Source organism: Dipodomys merriami, unplaced genomic scaffold (assembly GCF_024711535.1).
Source record: "Dipodomys merriami isolate MVZ:Mamm:240054 unplaced genomic scaffold, mDipMer1.0.p SCAF_42, whole genome shotgun sequence".
NCBI lineage: Eukaryota > Metazoa > Chordata > Mammalia > Rodentia > Heteromyidae > Dipodomys > Dipodomys merriami.
In genome coordinates, this window is record NW_027205826.1 from 8,797,365 (window position 1) to 8,818,932 (window position 21,568).

Genomic DNA, 21,568 nt, shown 5'->3' on the forward strand with positions numbered 1-21,568 from the left:
AAATACACTAAAATGGACATGAAACTCCTATTTATCCTATTTGGTTATCATCAAATAAACAAAGGGCAAAAAAAAATAGCATCCTTTTCTGAATTCACGGCTCAGATGCTCCATGGTAAGGCTGCATCAGTTCACCACCAGGGCTAGACTTAAGAAAACCCTCTCCAGAAAACAACCAGCTCCTAAGCAAACTACAAAAACAGTTAGGAAGAGAGTGAGTAGGCCCTTCAGCTTTCCAGGAAACAGTTTTGATCCGCCCCCATTTGGGAATGCACAGGAAACAAAGCGGCATCTTAAGGACCTCTGATTGGGGAAGAGGGTTGAGAGTCGGGCAGAGGACCAGCGAAAAGGCAGTCTAAATGTGAAATCCTCCTCCTCTACACCCACCCCGCCCCCCTTTAGTTGGTCACATTCCATTGCTAAGTCTCAGGAAATCCTGAGATGATTTCTGTTGGAACTTACACGGAGATTCAAAACTAAGGAGGGGCCAGCGCATAGAAGAGGATTCTATAGCATATGCAGTTAACCAATGGGGTCAAAGGGATCTTGGGATGTTCCCATATAACCTGTAATTTAGAGGAATTAATCCTAAAGCTCGGAGGAGGGAAGAAGTTACTATCACATAGGTGTTCGTTTTAAATCTGCTGCTAATTGCTTCTTATCTTCCTAAGGGATGATAGATAAGAAGGCCAGGTAGAAATGTTCACTCTCAACTAATGTCAACCTGAATCCTTTGTAAAAATTTGGCTGGAAGTACAAGGATTCCTATGACCTAGGCAGATACCTTTACATATCTTCCTGTAAAAATAGCTCCCAGGGGACTCTGAGTGCTACTTTGTTTTCACTGGGAAATTTCAGAGAAGAAGGAAGTCAGCATGTGTCACCAGGAGCCATACTCTCTACTTGCTCAAGTGGCCAGGTATAGGTGCCATACCCTAACCAGAAGTGGAGGACTCTCTGGAGGTTAGAAAGTTAGAGATGAAGAAGAGTTTCATTCATTCAGAATAAGTTCCAAGGCTGGTGATATCTGTCATATAAGACATATCTCTCTCAAAAGTGGGAGATATAATTATTACTGTGGCCACTTCCTGAATCAGGCTGATCCCAGCACTACTGGTACTCCTCAAACACTAAAAGCAAGCACACCACACCATTCTAGATTCTATCTCCAGACACCACTTTGTGAAGCTCAGGCATCTTGTCAGTGTTCTTGGGGATATTTGAAGGTCAACCAATGTTGAGAAATACCTAATTCATAAAGGATTTAACTTCTGTGAATATGATAAAATTTGAGATTTTAAAAATTCTATTCCAAATAACTATGAAGAGAAAGAAAACCAGCAAAGGTCGCTGACAATATCAAAAATATTGGGCAGATAGAATTTTTTTCAAGTGAACATTAGCTGAGCGTGGTAGCACATAACTGTAATCCCAAAACTCGCAAGGCTGAGGCAGGAAATCAAGAGTCTGAGGCCAACCTGGAATATGTAGTAAGGCCCTATCTGAAATTTTAAATGAAAAGTAAAGGTGAGCTGAGGTTTTAGTTTGAGCGGAAGACTGCCTGACTAGCAAGCATTAGGCACTGAGTTCAAATGCCAGTCACACACACACACACACACACACACACACACACACACACACACACACACACACACACACACACACATATCAGAAGGAAAAAAAAACCTAAGAAGTTAAAATTAATAGACAACATTTTCCATGTTCAGATGGGCTGGTCAAATATGTATCTGATATTTAAAAAGCAATCAATAATTAGCTTGGCACCAGCAGCTCACACTTGTAATCCTGTCTACTCAGGAAGGTAGATCTGAGGATCATGGCTTGAAAACAGGGGCAGAAAAAGTTCTTGAGACTCTTATCCCCAATTAACTGGAAGTGGAGCTGTGGCTGTGTTCCAACTTTGAGCAGAAGGTTTCAGGGACAGCACCCTGAGTTCAAGCTCCTATACTGGCACTCAACAACAACAACCAATAATCACTTGCTACTGTTATAAATAACAATACCCTCAGTGGTATCCATGTAAATGAACTAGCTACAACATAGATTTGGAAAACTGTTTTCTTTCATAATATTTTAGTCTTGGCAGGCCCTAACAAACTTTTTGAATTCAGCTCTGTGCTCCATAAGCAGCAGAAAACAATACATAAGTAAATGGATGGATTTTTTAACACAATAATCTGAATTTCACGTAAGTTTCACATGTCATAAAATACTTTTTACCCCTGGTTCATTTAAAAAAACTGAAAAAAAAAATAAATTATCCAGATGCTGGAGGCTCACGCCTGTAATCCTAGCTAGTCAGGAAGCTGAGATCTGAGGATTGAAATTCAAAGCCAGCCCAGGCAGGAAAGACCATGCTACTCTTACCTCCAATGGACCTCCGGAAAACCAGAAGTAACACTGTGGCTCAAATGGTAGAGCACTAGCCTTTAGTTGAAGAGCTCAGGGACAGTGCCCAGGCCCTGAGTTCAAGCCCCATGACCTACCAAAAAAATGTAAAAAGTATCTATTCCTTGCTTGAAGTCATATCTTAATAGGCAATGGGCTTAAACTGACCCAAAGTCCTTAGTGTGTCCATTTCTGATAGACCAGAATGGGTCCAGTCAGAGATGGAGAATCCCTTCACTGCTGGAATTGAAAACTTTCTTCCCATTATTCTCTTCCAACCCCAAATAAGTTACAACTGTGACGCACAGGCTCTGTTCCCATGCAGAGAAAATTCCAGCATCTGGGAGTAACCAGTCCTCTCAGATGCCCTGGACCTGTGCATAGTGGGCTGCACCTGTTGCTGAGAGACAAAACTTTTCCTTCTTGAAAGCTTTTCCCAGCCTGTGCTGCAAAAAAAATCACATCTGATTTCCAACATGATGTAAATCCCAGCTTTGCTTGCCAGTAAAATTCACATAGGTCATGTTAACATCAGGTTTCTATTAAACATTCACATGAAGGATTGGACGGGAAGATTCAATTGTTTGCATACTTCACAGTCACAGAGGTAAGAGTCTCCCTACTCTCTCCCTGCCAATAGCACAGGGCACCTGCTGAATAATAGACAGACAGTTGTCTATCAGAAAAGTGGTGAGATGCTTGCATATGCCCCTCGATCACTCTGCTTGTCCAGCTTTGAGCTCTACTGCAATCTCTCAACCACAGGAATCATTTGTAAAGCTAAAGACAATGTCTTCCAACTCAGCTGGAGCTAGTGTCTTTCCTGGGCACTAGTATTTTCCAACCTACCGCATCATTCACTTTTTTGACTCCAATCAGTCACTACAATGCCAAAGGCATTGTGTTCCAGAAGTAGAGGTAAGGCTCAAGGCCCGTCATAAGCAAAAAAAAAAAAAAATACTATGGAATAGTGCTCAGGACCAGAGTTCGAACCCCAGTCTCAGCACACAAGGAGAGAGAGAGAAAGAAAGAGAGAGAGAGAGAGAGAGAGAGAGAGAGAGAGAGAGAGAGAGAGAGAGAGAGAGAGAGAATCATTTATCCAGCACCAGTGATCCAAGCTACTCAGGAGGCTGAGATCTGAGGACGGAAAATTTCCAAGCCAGCCCAGGCAGGAAAGTCCAAGGAACTCTTATCCACTAAAAGGCCAGAAGTAAAGCTGTGTTTCAAGTGGTAGAGCACTAGTTTTGAGTGGGGAAACAAAAGAGGCTAAGGGAGAATTACCTTGCTAGCTTTGAGTTTAGTCCTAGTAGGGGCATAACAAAATAAATAAGAAGAAAAATAAAGAGCTAGAGTTGCACAGAGATTGACATGGCTCTAAATGCAGTCTCTCTGAAGCTCCATTCTCCTTCCCCTTTGAGAATTTGGACCCCAGAGAGAAGGGGCCAAGAAGAACTCAGATCTTCTGGATCGCTGGGCCAGCTCCCCCTACCATACACACGACGAGGTGCCCAGACACTGTTAACAAGCACATGGTCTGCAGAACAAATGTTTTCATGCAGTGAGAGAGAGAGAAAAAAAAAACCATCACCATGGACGCCAAGCAAAGTGGCTGGAGAAGAGATGTTGTTCCAGTATGATTCATTAAGTCTTGTCTGAGTGTCAGATGTTCAGCATTCGGTGCCATTGCCTCCAATTTAAATCATTTTTTTTAAAGAAGTGCCGGCAAAAGGTGCTGAAAGGCACCTCACTCTGTTCTCTCCCTTGAAAAACAGTGTCTGCTTGTGCGCTGTGGTGGACTTTGCATTTTGGCTAGACACCCTGTGCGGAGCTCTGCTCGGGCTCCGGCTCCAAAGGCAGGAAGAGAAAATCGTATTTCCACAAACCAAAGAATCCCTCCTGGTGGCACGTGGGAAATGTGAAGCCTCTTTGCAGAGAAAGAGAGAAAAGAAGGAGAGAGAGAGAGAGAGAGAGAGAGAGAGAGAGAGAGAGAGAGAGAGAGAGAGAGAAGAGAGAGAGAGCCTCACCTTTCCTAATATACTCAAGGTAATGGCCCCATCCTAAGGGCTGAGGGAATGTGTTTTTCCATCCTCCAGGTCCAGGACACCTAGAATTCTTTTTAGAACCCCCTGGACGATGCAGGCTTGTTATCAGCAATCACCAGTGAGGCTGATGCTGCTGTCACATCTTACATGGCTGTCAGTGCCCAAAGAGAGGACTCGTGGAGACTGTACACGCAGGCTAGTTTCGCTATACCCTCTGAGCTCTCTCTGAGGGACACAGCTGTCACTCTCTTCTTATAAAACTGGCAATGAGGAAGTATGAGTTTTGACAACATACTGTTATTGTGAAGTAAGTCAGTCACAAAAGAAATATTGTGTGATGTCACACAACACCAAGATACCCAGAGAATCTAAATTCATAGACAAAGAAAGTGGAATGGAGTTGGTAGGGGCTGGAGGGGGGTAGGGAGAAGAAAGGGGACTTGGGGACAGGGCAAGGTGACAAAAGTCCTGGAGCTAGATGATGAGGATGGTGACAAGCAAAAGATACTTCATGTCACCGAAATTTTGTTTGTTTGTTTGTTTGTTTGTTTTTATCTACAGCTAAGAGTTATTAAGGTGGTCACATGGGCTAGGTGTCAATGGTTTACACCTGTTATCCTAGCTTTTTAGGAAGTTGACCTCTGAGGATCATGGTTCAAAGCCAGCTAGGGCAGAAAGGTCCCTGAGACTCTTCTCTCTAACTAACCACAAAAAAAAAAAAAAAAACAGAAGTGAGCTGTGGCTCAAAGTATAGCACTAGCCTTGAGCATAAAAGCTCAGGGCCATTGCCTGGGCCCTGAATGCAACCCCTACAAAAAGGAAAATGAAAAAAGAAAAACTTAGATGTTCTTCTTCATTCCATTGAATCCATTTTAAGAATAATATGCATGCTGAATATACATTAAATAAATGCAATTAAAAACATACAACAAAACATCCAGCACCAATTGCTGTCCCCTTCTGATGGCCAATCACTGTTATATATATATATATATATATATATATTTATTTATTTATTTATTTATTTATTTATTTATTTATTTAAAATAAATATTTATTAAATAAATCAATTAATCAACAAACTCAAGGCTTCATACTCTCACTTGGCTTTTTTTTTTTGTCGGTTATGGGGCCTGAACTCTGGGCCTGGGCACTGTCCCTCAGCTCTTCAGCTCAAGGCAAGTGCTCTACTACTTGAACCAGAGTGCCACTTCCGGCTTTTTCTGCTTATGTGGTGCTGAGGAATCGAACCCAGGGCCTCATGCATGCGAGGCAAGCGCTCTACCACTGAGCCACCTTCCCCGCCCTCACTTGGCTTTTCCAATCAACTGGTGCTCTACCACTGGAGCCACACCTCCAATGTCTGGGTTTTTGCTAATTAATTAGAGATAAGAGTCTCATTGAATTTTATGCCAGGGCTAAAATCAAACCGGGATTTCAGCTCTCAGTCTTGTAAGTAGGTAAGATTACAGGCATGAGCCACTAGCACCTGGCCTGATGATTAATTCTTTGTGTAAACTACTGTATGTCATCACCTGAAAATACAAAAACTTCTTGACATATCCTGAGTGCAGATACTCATCTACACTTAGCTACCTACCTTACATTCTGTGACTAAATCACAGAATGAGTGAATGACCCTGCAGGTCTGTTCTTAATTCTCCTCAGGAAAAAAAAATTATATGATTTCAAAAGATCTTCAGGAAATGTGAATCTCCTTCCTACTTGAATGACCTGTTTTGGAACTTTATGTCTATGACTAGAAAAAAAAAAAACTTCATGATCATTCCTGTCAAGTAAATCCTGCTAAATATCACCTCCAAAAATAAAAAAAAGTATCTCCAGTTGCATGAAAATCCCTAGAAGATAAAAATTAATTTATAGACTAATAGATGTGTTGTGATGGTAAGTTTATCAAATAATACCTCACTTTGCAAAACAATAAAAACACATACTTACCCTGATGTAATTAAAATATAGTTCAATATGAGAATCTTTGTGATACAGAACAACATCACTGAGGCGATTTCTGAAGGAGATGAAACACCGTGGTACCTAGGGACACACTTAGACCATGCTTTTCCTGAGCATCCTTTTCTTTTGTCTTCCACTCTCACATGCCTGGGCTAGCAAGCAAAATTGCCTAGATATTTCCACGTTGATGAATCTTCACTGGTCTGCATGCAGCAGCCTGCCATCTGCCCATGAAGGAGCCTACAGCAAGCAGCACCTCACCACGTCTCAGCCTGGATAGAAAGATAAGCTGAGCAATTGTGCGATTTGTTTCTGCTTAAGCAGTAAGTAACTAATCTCCTGATTGGAACCAGACTCCTATGAATTTAGGAGCTGAAATTGGAACGGCCACTGCTGCGTGCAGGATGTAAAGTGAATAAAATGAATGGGGTATTAACCAACCACTGAATATTAATCAGCTCTTCCTAAGAAAGAAAACACGGAGCTTGCCACACTAAATATTTTCAGCGCTTATTGACAGGATATGATTTCTTTTCTCCCTCAGCCCTGTTCCTTCCCGTCAAAAGCCTCCTGAACACTGGACAATGGATGAGTTAACGCAGACTAATGTAGGGTTTGAAAATCTCCAGGTAGCCAGGGTAAGCGGGACTCCAGGAATGTGGGGGACTTGATGAAATGATACACCACTATCAAAAGCAAAGTTATCTTCCAGTCATTCCTGCGAACACTGGCCAAATTCATCCCAAAAGGGATTCCACAGAAAGACCATGGACAGGAAATCTTGATGACCACAAAATGAACATGCAAATGAATACATTTCCCATTGCCCTGGGAAGAACCCACAATGGAGAAATGCTTTTTGAGTATTTGGCTGAAAGAACATCTACCCAAGAGAGAGTCAAAAAAAAAGTCAGAATCTGGGAGAAAACAAAATGTGCAACTACCTTTCTTTTTCTTATGCAAGACTACAACTACTTTTGTTCAAGAATTCAGTCTCATTCTTGTCAATATAGCGACAAACCATATGGAGTGTATGTTACAAAGTCTATATGTAACTCTACTTCTATATACCTTTGGCTATATCTATTTCTTTATCTACATAAACATCAACATCTATTGCTATATCTTTGTTTCTATTTCTAGATCTATACCAATATCTAAATGTACCTATGATTCTACATCCATTCAACCAAGATTCAACCAGAAAACAATTGTGTTTGTACTAACTACATGCAGCCTTATTTCTGGTTGTTATTCCCTAACTAATAGAGAATAACAATTATTTCCTTATTATTTACATTATGTTGGGTATTATGAATCATCTAGAGGTAATATAAAAGATCCAGGAGGGTATGCATAAGTTGTATGCAAGTATTATATATTATATTATAGAAAGGACCTGGACATCTGTGGATTTTGATGTCTTCAGCGAGAGGAAACAGAAAAAAGTAGCACCTCCATCAGTTTTTCTATGTATCTGGTTATGATATCTTAGTCCAATTCCCACTGAATATCTCTAACCTTCCAAAAAGCTGGATAGCATTGCATAAATCATAAAGCTGATGACAAGTGAATCTTATAGGTAAATAAATGCAAGTTTCCTGAACTTTCTAATCTCCCTGTATTGTTTAATCTTTAATCCCCACTTATCTTTTTAAAAAATTGGATAACATTGAGAAAGAATGCATTCCATAAACTGACTACAAGAAAACTTTGTGGTGTTAATATATGCAAAATGAATAGTCATATGCCTAGACCATTTATAGCCCAGGACACATCATCCATAGGTCGCCCAGGTCATCTGACTCATTGATAACTGAAAGACAATGAAATCATCAAAGATATATGCAGATACTTGAGACAAGGAGGAGGTTGGTTTAGATTATCTAAGTAGATGCTTCCATAATTCACACTGTGTTTTCCCCAAATTCTCATGGCCACTTGTCCAAAGTCAGGAACCTTGCTAACAACAAGCCTGAGTCTGCCTTAACAGAGAAAACAGCCCATGATCCTGCAAGGTCCACTGAAAGGCTCCAGTAAGAAGACAGAGTAACTCATCCTCCATGCTGAGAATGCAATCTAGGAAGCCATGACAGGCAAGTGCCCAGATACTTGATGCAGCTTTATTTCCTCTGGCCCACCGGTCTGAATTCCATCAGCATTTCCAGTGACCTACCTTTGGATTTATGGGTTTATCCCCTGTTCTACCTTTTCAACCAAGACCTAAACACTTCAAATTCCACCATCCCAAGGCAAATAGTTGCTACAGTCTGCTGGGTCAAGAGACCAGATTACAACTCCATCACTGTCCCTAAGGATGGAGAATATCCAGAGCTGGGAGAAGATTCAGCTCTGGATATCCTAGGTAATCCAGAAATCAGAGACTAGAAGAAACTTGGTCCAGGGGCAATCCAGGGCAAAAAGTTCTTGAGACCCACAATCTCAACCATTAAAAGCTGGGCATGGCTGTGCATGCTTTTCCACCCATCCCTACATGGGAAGCATAAATAGGAGGATCACGGTTCAGGTTAGTCTGGGTATATATGTGAGACTCTATTCAAAAAAGTAACTGAAAAAGAAGGATTGTGACTCAAGTGGTAGATCTCCTGCTTAGCAAGAATGAGATTTACTAAAAATGTGCTATTAACTCTTACAGAGTTATATTAGCAATCAAGGAAGACCCAAGACCTGTCCTTGCTTCTGATACTATTGTTTAATCATCCCAGAAGATATTCACTTTAACTACCTTAATCTTCTCTCTGTATAACAGTAAAATGATGCTCTACCACATGTCATCAGTAAAAGAGGGAAGATGCTCTTCTTTCTTGGAATAAGGTGTAATTCCATCAGTACCAGACCAGAATGAAGCCAAGAACCAGGGAAGAGAAGCACAGGCACCACAGCAGAGGGAGAAAAGGTCTGGCCGCCTTTTCCGGCGTAGAATACAGAAGGAAGAGAGAGGCGCATTGGATGGAGTAAGAAGTGGCATCAGATATGTCCCCAGCTTCCTCAACATCTCCCCATTCCTCTAGCCTCATGCATTCTTTTCCATTAAGGAAGAGCTGCTCGTGGTGGAAAAGCTATTTCTTACTTTGGGCCAGCAGAAGTCACACGAGGCTCCTGGATGCCGTTCACTTACTATACACAGGTCCTGTTTACATGATGACTTGATAGTCTTGGGAAGCCAATGGTAAGCCCTGAATCTGAAAAAGCTTCAAGTCTTATTCTCTAACATACACCACACCACAGTTAACTCTATGCTCCTGTGACAGTCATAGCTGCAAAAACAAGTTAGAAACATGAGCTGATGTGGCTGGATACAAAAGCATCGACTCTTGCTTGGTCTTCATCATTTTCAGAACATTTTCCAGGGGTTCTACAAGAGAAAGCTGTCAGCTTTGAAAGATACCTAACTCTTCAAACTCAGAAATCTGCCCAGTCTAGGAAGATAGTAAAGATGAGTAAAGTCTGTCCTTGGAAACTTAAGGGCTTAGGAAAGGGGCAGATGGGATGAAGGTCAGGTGACCTTGCCTATTGAAGTCAATTCTGAAATGAGGGACCTACAAATATTAAAATACTGCTTTTGTAGCTGCCACGCAACTGCTACTTAAAATTCTTATCCTCTCGCCCAGCATTTAAGGCAAATTGGCCACATCATGGGTCAAAATGATCATTTACATGCAATTACTGCAGATGTATTAGAATGAAATCATTCCCATCCACTCTCCCCCACAAAAAATAAAATAAAATTACCTGAATAATTTCCACACACATAATCACCTTATTCCAGAGGGGAAATAGTCTGCCTCTGTTTATTTCTTCCAAATACTTAGTTTTTTTTCCCAACAGTGTTACACCAAGAAAGTACCATGTCTAGGAAAGCAAATGAGTTAACGGGGAGGCCAGGCTGTGCCTCTTTTAAATGCAGACAGAATTAATTTGTTTTCATTAACTCCTTATCAAGTTACCTGACTTTGATTCTCAGCGTGAAATGTATTTTAAAAGGGGAGTGAGAGGTAGATTTTCAGGAAATGGCAAGTTCTTATTCTACTATGATAAAAATCACTTGGCAAGCCAGGATGAAATACTTCTCACTTCAGGAGTGGGAAAGAGAGAAGAGACAGACCGACAGACAGAGTCACAGAGACACAGAAACCAAGAGACAGCAAGCTAGACAGACAGAAAAGAGACAAAGAGAAATAATGAACTGTAGAAGTCTTTGTTGTTGTCGTTTTACAAAATGGGATCTACTTTTTGAAACTTACAAATCAGACTTTGCTTTTGAAAACAGCACAGTTTGCAGACAAGTTTCAATAATGTTACAGCTACTCCTTAGGAGCTATGCCAGAGGATACTGCTGTGCTAATGGGGCACTGCTCCTTGAGAAGTCATGATTGTTCATAGTTGAGTATATAAAAGAGAGAAGATTGACCCACAGGCTCATAGGAAAGGAAGAGACCCTCTGGTGACTTCCAAGTTCCACTTGCCTTCTTTACTGAGGGCCTTTGGAACCCTGGGTTCCCCCAGTGGCTACCTGACATCTCCCCATCTTCTCCCAGATCCTGATGTTTATGTGGAATAAGGTGGTCCATAAGAAGGACTAGGGGGGCTAGGAAGGTGGCTCAGTGGTAGAGCGCTTGCCTTGCATGCCTGAGGCTCTGGGTTCGATTCCTCAGCACCACATAAGCAAAAAGCAAAAAGCCGGAAGTGGCGCTGTGGCTCAAGTGGTAGAGGGACAGCGCCCAGACCCCCAGAGTTCAGGCCCCACGACCGGACCCCCCCCCAAAAAAAAGAAGGACTAGGGTAATGTGTGTGTGTGTGTGTGTGTGTGTGTGTGTGTGTGTGTGTGTGTGTGTAAGGAACACTAAGAGAGCCCCCTGCAGATCAGCCATATTTATCAATGAGAAAAGAAATCCTTTCTAGAGTCCAGGTAGAGGGAAGGCAGCAGAGAGAGTAGCCATGGAGAGGCCCAGAGGACCGTGGGCTCTTACTGTCTGCACCTAGCCAAAGCCAAGAACGGATGCCCAGCCTTTCCTCCTCCCTCTCAGTATTAAGACAATTGAAAACCCAAGAAGGCTACATTCCTCCTCACTCCCAAGCCTATTGGCTTGTCTATCTGCAAAATAGCAACTGTCACCATTTTCCCCGACAGGATGGGCTCTCTCCTTCAGAGTACATGGTGGAAACAATGCTCCCTACCTCTCTAGTCTGCAAGAGCTCCTTGAAGAGTACTTTACATGAGAGGCTTTCTGGCAGATTCTAAGAGCCGAGGCACCATTTCTCCTACTGCTTCATCCATGATGCTGAGGTCAGGGATGTTCTGGCAGATGATGAGAGTACCGGCTAACTCAGCCCCATGAGGACAAAGTGGTACACAACCACCCCACCCAGCGCCCCTTATCTATAAACCCCAGCTGACCCACAGTGCATGTGTAGCCCAAATAAGTCACACAGTTTCATAAAGTTTAGCTATGGAGATTTCAGATGTAAACATACAAAATCAACAAGTCTAAAAAGATTTCTGATAGTCTCTTACATGATGACCTTGATCACTTGGAATTCAAGTTCTTTCCTAAAAGAGTCTCCCTTTTTTATATTAATATCCTCATGAAGTGCATTAGGTTCGCACCTTGTCTACCTATAGGGAAATCTAAACTTCTTCATCTTGGGAAGTCTATCCTGGGGATGCTAGCGGCATGGCTAAAGTGGTGGAGAGCCTGCCCAACAAGCAACAAACCCTCATTTGAAACCCCAGTACTGCCAAAAGGAAGAGGAAGAGGAGGAGAGGGAAAGGGAGGAGGAGGAGGAAAGAAGAAGAAGAAGAGAATGAGGAGATAAAGAGGAAGAGGAAGAGGAAGAGGGGGAGGGGAGAGAGAGGAGGAGGAAGATGAAGAGGACAAGGAAGGAAGGAAGGAAGGAAGAAAGGAAAAGGAAGGAAGGAAGGAAGGAAGGAAGGAAGGAAGGAAGGAAGGAAGGAAGGAAGGAAGGAAGGATTACCTTGTGGTAGAGCATGGCAGACCACAGTGACTTTGAAAAATTATATTAATAGCCTTCTTCTGTCACCAGCCATGTATCCTTAGTCTCTTTTCTCAAACTCTACATCTTAGTTTTCTTAGCTATGAAGTTAGCATCATAATTCCCTTCTCCAAGTTACTATACTATAGGAGGCAAAGAAAGAGTCTACTGACTCCCCTTCCCCACTTCTGTCCACCACCACACATAAATGTCAGCCTAAGAAAAGATTTCCTTCCATAAAGTGGGAATGATAACATCTCCCTCCCAACTTGGAGTGGGAATTACATAAATCAGCCAACATAAGGTTCTTAGCAGGTAGAGCACTAAGTGCATAGCAGTTGGCATAATCATTTTATCATCGTATTATTACATTGCATAGCTCATAAGATCTATGCAATAAATCTTAGCTACTTCCCCTGCACTTGAAGGACGAGGCTTGGCATTTAGAGTAGGGTCTTTCCGAGTAGCATTATCAACCGATAATAAGGAGAAAAACGAACTCCAAGAAAGAGTCACTGCTTTTGACTCATGTAAGGCAAGCCGTGTCTAGATCCTTAAGAGGCCCTATGTGTTTTTCCATTCTGTGAACACATGGCTTCCATTAGTTTACTGATACTGACACATCTGAGCCTTCCAAAATGCTCTGGACCTTTGATGAGTTAGAGGTCTGCATGCCCAATAAAGAAAAGGCAGCCCGTGCAGGCCTGGAAACGTTGCCAGGGGCAGGGCAGTGAAGGTGTTGAGTTTAGGAAGGAGGGAGAATCACGCTCTGCTTTTAATGACTATCCTGTCTACACCTGAAAATAAACTAGCCACACCTGGCGAAGTCTCTGTGTCTCTGCTGCTCCGGTGCTCATGTCAATGTGTATGAAGAGTCTCTATTAATCAGAAAGAGTACTGTGTGGGAGTGTGTGCGGCCCAGAAAACAGTGATTCATTTGCACGGTGTGCCAAGATCACATCTGCAGAGCCTTCTAATCCCCTAGCAAACCTGAGCTAGAAGGTTCAGCATATTTGATTTTTGATTCTCTGGGTCTCTTCTAAGAAGCAGGCCTGAATGCTAATTGATTGGCTTTCCCAAGCTGCATAATGGTTACTCGCTCCTTGCCTAAACTTCAGCATGTTTCCTCATCTTCAAGATAGCCTGGGTCAGCTTGGTACTGCAGAACCACAAGGTTTGTGTTCTTATCTGAAAGGAAAGAGAAGGCAGAGCCATCAAGGACCCAAGAAATTGGGGATAATTCTTTAGTCTAAATCTCATCCTCAAATAGATGATTCTAGAAGGAACCTACTTCCTCTGAATGGTCCTATTCACTCCCAGCATGTCTTGCAGCTTCTAACACTATAGTGAGCTTGAGCAAATGAAATAGTGATTAAAAATAATGAAGGAGCATTTGCCTAACACATAAAAACAAAGAAGTGAGAGGCACACTTAGCTCCACGCCTATATTCCTAGCTGCTCAGGAGGCTGAGATCTGAAGGTCACAATTCAAAGCCAGTGGGACCAGGAAAGTCTGTGAGACTCTTAACTTTTATCTTAGGGCTGGAATGTACAAGGAAGAAGAATAGGGCTGGGTTGAAGCCCACGGGATCCCAGCACCGACAACACAAGAACGAAATGCCCTCATTTGTAAGCTTTAACACCCATTTCATTTACACTGTGCACTCTACCCTGGAGTATGTTCCAGAGGATAAATGACACATTATCCCAAGTCCCTCAGGATCATCTGACAGCTGAGATGTCAGGTAGGTTATATTTCCTTCTTCTTTCATAATGGCACAACCAAAATGTGTAGTGGAAAACAAATGAAAACAAAAATAGAATTAAGTTTGATCTCTTCCAATCCACTTAAAGAAGCTAAACTGAGGTTTCCTTAGGGGTTAGATATATGTCCAATTTATTGCCCACATTTCTTCATTTGGTTTTTCTCAAACAGGGTAACCAACTAACTTTACTGATTTGCTAAGCACTCAGGGAGATTATCTGGAATCCAAAGCTAAAACGAGAAAGTTGTGGACCAGCTCAGCTGAAAGACTCAAAGCCAAAGCCTGAGAAATTGAGAGCCTGCAGCTGGTCTGATAAGTTGGGTTGATTTTGGTGGTGGTGGTGGTGGTGGTGGTGATGGTGGTGGTGGTGGCAATGGTGGTGATGGTGATGGTGGTGTGGTGGTAGTGGTAGTTTTTGGTTTTTTTGGCTGGCCCTGGGGCTTGAACTCAGGGCCTAGACGCTAGCCCTGAGCCTCTTTGTACTCAAAGCTAGCACTCTACAATTTGAGCCATAGCATCACTTCTGGTCTTTTTTTAGTAGTTTACTGGAGATAAAAGTCTTACCGACTATTCTGCTTGGGTTGGCTTCAAACTTTGATCTTCAGGTCTCAGCCTCCTGAGTAGCTAGGAGTACCAGTATGAGCTACCAGCAGCCAGTGTGAGTTGGGATTTTTAGGCCTGTGCTTTAAGACCATTTTAAGACACTAGCTAGACAGAGCTTCGGTCTATAGAAGAGAGGTTCCCTCTATCAGCAAGTGAGTGAAATTAGCTGTTCCTTTATTACAAAGCAATTCATCATCACCTGGACTGTGTTTCTCTAATGTATGGTGCTGTTGGGCTTTCTGTTTTATTGTTGTTACCCTGAAGACATGGGTCACAGTCTGAAGTACTCATTAATAAGCTTTGATTTTTTTAACCAGTGTCATCCTACCTTTGGGGAAAGAAAAGCCAATGGAGTTACAGTTTGTAGCTCTGAAAGAATAAAAACTTAGCTTCCTAAGGAGTTCTATTACAGGTTGAGCATCCCTCATCAGAAATCATAAAATCCCAAATGTTCCAAGATCTGAACACTAGTGTTCAGTAGTAAAAGCCTAACCAATTATCATTTCAAAAATCTGTAGAAAAAAATTTTTTAAAGCTTTCAAAATATGAAACACACTTCTGGTCTAAAGCATTTCAGATAAAGTCTACTCAACTTACATATTGCTGTTTTTATGTCTTCCCTTAAGAAGTCTTAGCTAGAAAAATCATGATTTGAAAAGCTACCAGGGGTCTCACAAAGAGCCTTTACTGAGCTCCGATTTACTTCCCAAATGTATTTCAAATCTACACATCTCTACTAAGCATACTGGCTCTATAAAACAGATTCGCACAGGCAGTCAAGTGCCTGAAGCTGGATTAAAGCAAGAAGTCACCACCCAGATCCTAGAGCAAAGGTTCCATACAGCAACAGATTTTTCCAATGTTTCAAATAATGGGTCTACTTAAGCAAGAATCCAAGCACGCTTCAAAAGAAACCAGCGAACATGGCTACAAGAGCACTGTGTCCATTTACAAGCTACTTGGGGATGCTCTGAAATCCCCAGGCAAAATCGACTTTTGATTTGATAGAGGAATAGAGCCAATTGGGAGTTGAGGCTAATTCTGGATTTTGTGAGTCATTTTGTCAGTGGACATGCCCCACAAATTAAAACAAACAAAAAAAAATCCCTAGGTGTGAGATGATTAAAGTTTTAAATCTGTTCACTGGGGGGGAGGGAAAAATCACAAAAGTGTTGGATGAGAGCCACACTGTTTTAAAGACTTTCTTTTTCCTTTTTAAAATCCTCAGGGTTGCTGAGCTTGTCAGGAATCCTTGATTCAAATAAAAAGAGGGGGCTCTCAGAGAGAGCTTCACAACTCAGGATCAGTTTACAATTTTCCACTCTGGCTTATGTGGGTGTCTAGGCTTCATTCCATCAACTCATTTAATCCCTGATTCCATTAAGAGAGAAAAAAAAGCATGTTTTCTGTTTATCTTCATCCAACCAAATGTGTCCTGTGCTTTCCAGCTCTTGTGATGATCCCGGCTTTCCAGACTTGCTATCCGAACGCCTGTGTGGCATGGTTAAGTCTTGCACGTCCTGACAGATCAGACACTGTGTACTTACTCTGAGAAAAATTAAGCCACCACTTCCAAAGACACCCACTTGCCCTACTCTAATTTAAGAACAGATCATCACTTTAACTGACTGTGACTCAGTTGGAGGAGGGAAGGGAAATAAAGGACTCAGCTACAGATTTTTCAACCCTATGAATGGACAGGAGGTTCCACACCCAATACAAACTGGTGGCCTGAATTTGAGAACCTTGCCCATTCAATGCAAACTCATTTGCAGTCAGCCCCAAACAGAAACTTGAAGCAACCTAACCTACTACCTGGAAACCTACTACTTCCAGGAAAAGTGTGACCAACGAACATCCCAACCGACCACTGACGTACATGGATGAAATCACAAAGAACACAAAGACCTTTTTTTGTTATTACCCAGATTCCTTGTTTATTTTTTAGAAACATTGATAAAGACACATTCTATTCCTTGCAGCTATCATTACACACAATGGGATTTCTAACATCAAGTTAGGGAATGATTTCTATTTTACACAAACATTCGCTCCCCAAAAACATTTAGAAAAATTTTTATTCCAATTCTTCAGTGCATATTTAGGATCTGTGCTGTCTCACATTCTTGTGGCCCAGAAAATCATAGCCTGAAATATGTACTAATTCTCCACTTTCTGCCAGAAAGGGGGGGGGGTGTGATAAGAGAAGGAGGAATAGGAGAAGGGAGAAGAAAAGGAGGAGGAGGAATACAAAAAGAGGAAGATAGGAAAGGAGAGGGGGGAAGAAAACAGGGAGAAACAGAAGAAAACGAGAAGGGGAGAGAGAGAGAGAGAGAGAGAGAGAGAGAGAGAGAGAGAGAGAGAGAGAGAGAGAGAGAGAGAGAACAATCTATTGCAAATCATGAAATCAACTTGCTTAAATTCATTCTTTATGGGAAATCAAGTGTTAAAAATAAACCCAAAAGTTTGAGATGAAAAACAAGACTTTGGGTTACTCATTTGTTTTTATTTCCATCTCCTCATCTGTTATGTAATTTGGGTCTTCTTTTTAAAAAAATAATAATTTATTTGTAAATAAAAGGAATGAGTCAGCAATTGGACTGAAGTCTGACCATTTTACTTGAGTGATGAAAGTATTAATAAACTCTCTGATGCCCTTGGAAATATCCTTGCTTCCTCCTGAGATCATCTAATCTTATAGTAATACTGAAAGTATTCTCCACTTAGTAATTATTTAGCTGACGCTTGAGCAGTTCCTTTGAACGTAAAAGGCAAAATGCAAATCTAAATATGCTCATTTACCTCCAAGCTGATGACCTGTTAGTCAGAGCTTTCTGTTGGTTTAACAGCCCATAGAGGACAGTATTCTTAAGTGGGCTAGCACTATAATTGCTATATTGCTTTACCTAATTAATATTCCCATTAAATGGCCCATGTGTGTGTGTGTGTGTGTGTGTGTTTGTGTGTGTGTGTGTGTGTATCTGTGTGTCTGTATATATGTGTAGTAGTGACCTTCAAACATGGCCTTTTGCTTGCTAGACAGGTTTTCCACTATGCCTTCAGCCCTTGGTGCACTGGTTATCAAATAACTGGCTATCAAAAACTATTTTAAGCCACAGATGCCTCATCTCCAAAGTTTGACAATTATGACCGTTAAGTGGAATGAGCATAATCCTAATGACTCAGGAAGCTGAGACCTGAGGATCCCAGTTCAAAACCATCCCAGGCAGACAAATCTGTGAGACTCTTATCTCCAATTAACTGAACAAAAGCCAAAAATGAAGGTATGGCTCAAGTGGCACAGCACCAGCCTTGAGTGGGAAGGCCCAGTAAGAGTTCAAGGCCTTGAGTTCAAGCTCTAGTACCAGCATGAAAAAGAAAAAAGAAAAAAATGGAATGAGCATAAATGTAACCAGTGATTCTATTTAGAAAGTTTCAGAAATATTAAAAATTACTTTTTTTTTACAAGAAGTTTGACTCAAGAGAAAAAAAATGTAGGTAGGGGAAAAGTAAGAAAAACCAAGTGGTAATGAGGAAGATTAAAGAGTATTATTTGTGTGTACACATGTGAGTATATATGTGTATATTCATGTATATGCACATGAATGTTGCATAATGAAACACAACAAACACTAAAAAAGAAGAGAAGAACTGCACATTTTGATGGAAAGGGTGAATTTGTTCAAAATACACTGCATTTATGTATAGAAATATTACGGTGGAACTCCCTCATATTATAAATACATGCTAATTCAAAACTAAAATAATAAAAAAGCAGAAACATAAAAAGCATTGATGAAAACATGTGTGGCATTATCCCCTAATGAACAAGAGCTCCCTTTGTCGAATAATAATTTCAGGTAGCACAAATACTGCTTTGGAGATTAGTACTGATAGTGCACAATAATCAAACATATATCCCACTCCTATGCTTTTGGTGATACTATAAAGAAAAACATTATATTTATTCAATTAATAAATTATTCATCAATTTATTCCTTCATTATTTCATTTAAAAAAAGAATTCTAAATAATAAATGCCATAGCATTTAACTTTTTCCTCCATGGAAAAACATCAAAAAAGGAATGTCTGATGGTTCACAGCTGTACCTGTCTACTCAGAAAGCTAAGATCAAGAGGCTCACAGTTTAAGGCCAGCCTGGGAAAAACATTCAAAAACCCTCATCTCAAGCAGTAGCTGGGCACCAGTAGTGCACAACCGTCAGATAGGCTACATGGGAAGCTGATATGGGGGGACTGTGGGCTCAGGCTGTCCATGACAAAGAAGTTCTTGAGACATCAGTTGAACAGAAAAAGAGGGTGATGTGTACCTGTTATTCCAGCCTCAGTGCAAAGTATAAAATAGGAGGGTCACAGTCCAGGCCTTCCCAGTCAAAAGACCAGACTCTACCTCCAAAGTAACCAGAGTAAAAAGGACTAGAAATATATAGTGTCTATCTAGCAAGGTTAAGTCTTGAGTTCAAATCATAGTACCAAACAAAGGAGGGAAGGAAGGAAGGAAGGAAGGAAGGAAGGAAGGAAGGAAGGAAGGAAGGAAGGAAGGAAGGAAGGAAGGAAGGAAGGAAAGAAGGGAGGGAGGGAGGGAGGGAGGGAGGGAGATAATAAAGAACTTAATATTGAAATAAATAATAGTATATAGTAAGAGGGGATATAATAGTAAAATTGTTTGAAATTGTACTATTAAAAAAAGGCTTCAAGAAGAGTACTAGATGACTATCTTAAAATACCCAGAAGTCTACCTTGTTTTTAGAAGGATGTTTTTCATGTTCTTTTCAGAACTCCTGGAAGAATTTCTAAATCCAATTTCCTCAAAAATGGCCATTTCTAAATCCACCAACCTAGAAATATCAAGTCCTCATACCCACATCAGCTGCCTGTACAGCAGCATGCACTTTCCCAGGTTCCCAAACATGTGTTTCAAGAGGCTTTCCTTGGAAAATTCCCTAAGAAGGGACCCAAACACAATGTCTATGTTGTCATTAGACTCACAGGGACTCATGGGGTGCAAAGGACTTGTTTATTCTTCAGCCTTATCACAAGGCTTTGCCTGGCTTTGTCTCTGACTTGTCCTTTTTGAGTGACTTTAATAAAACTCAATTTCTCTAATACATTAAAGACCTTGGTCTACGTACCATAAATCGCGCACAAGAGTAGCAAAGAATGTATGTATCCACTACAGTAAAATGTCAACTGTACATCATTGTGAATCAATTTCAAGGAGGCTGGAGAAAAGTAGCTATGGCCTGTGCCAATGACTTCAAACTCAGATGAAAGAACAAAATATTCTCTACATAATAACTATCAGATTTGATAAGTATGACACGTTAGCTCACATTTTTTGGCTCATTTCCTAGCTACAAATTATTGCTGCTTTTCCTTACAATGGTGATTATTATTTTTTTTAATTCCCAAATGGACCCCCCCCCAAAAAAAAAGATTTCTTTTATTCTCAAGCTTTTCCTCTTTTGGAGACACTGGGAAATTCAAAACAATACAGAACAAACAAGACAGGTCCAACATTTGCCACTTTGTTAGATCTATTAATGAAATATGCTAAAACATAAGATTGCTTCTTGATAGACATTACCATTATGAAATGCCAAATAATTCTCTTTGACACAGAAAGCTGCGAAAAGGATGTAAAACCCTAACCCCCTAACTGGATCATATTTGAATAATTAAAACGTAAATACATTGGATAAAGACTCTGATTCCAGACTACTGGATCTGCCCTCTGCCCCATTCTTCCCCCCACCCCCACCATCTTTTATTGGACTCTGCCCAGGGGAGAAAGCAGATTTAGAAGAGTAGGGAAATGCCAATCATACAGGGCAACTTCATATTTTTTCCACTTTATTTACATGTTCAATTGAGACCTTTCTTTGAAAGGGTAAAAAGTGGGAAGAGGGGCTCTTGCCTGGAAGTAAAATTTGGGGAGTCCATTTCACCCACCGCAGAATACTCAGGAGATTTCTCTGCCAACAGCAGCCCCCTGAAAAGCGTATCTTTGCTTTCAGAGCTACAACAGTGTAGCCAACACTCTGTCCTGGGACTGTGGGTGAGACGTTGATCAGTAGGTAGAAATGGGAAAGTACTAGGCCCTTAGGGTCCATGCCCCTGGGTTTTGAAGTCAGTGGGTCTTGGCACTGTATTCCCACCAGCTTCCAACCTCCCTCCCTCCACTCCATTTAAAAAAAAAAAACAGAGGGATTCACTCTTGTTCATAAAGTTTATAATGGGGACAGTACAATTTCTGTTTCTTAATGTCTCAATGAAGTTTGAACTCTTATTTAAGGAAAAAAATTATGAAAGGCTCCTAAGATTTATTGGCCACCAATTGCCCCTCATGGAACAATATTTTGATGAGTTAAGTGTAAATGAATCAGAACCCTACATATTAAATTTTCCTTGATATATATATATATATATGTATATGTACATATATATGTTCAAAAAATTAATGGAAAAAGTGCTCAGGGTTCAGAGTACTTAGGATTTGCTCAAACTCAACATGTTTGGATGTGGAAGGGAAGACTGCATGAATCTGGTCATTATGATATCAGTGGATACCAAAGGCTGGTCTGTGGCTATGATGTCCAGCCACTGCTCACTGACTCTAAAGACTCTCTCGCTCTTTCTCAATTTTCAAGACAAAAGAAACTAAACAATCGCAGAAGATCATAAATCACTGACAAAGATATTTAGATTTGAAATAGCCCTCAAAAACAGAACGTGCTA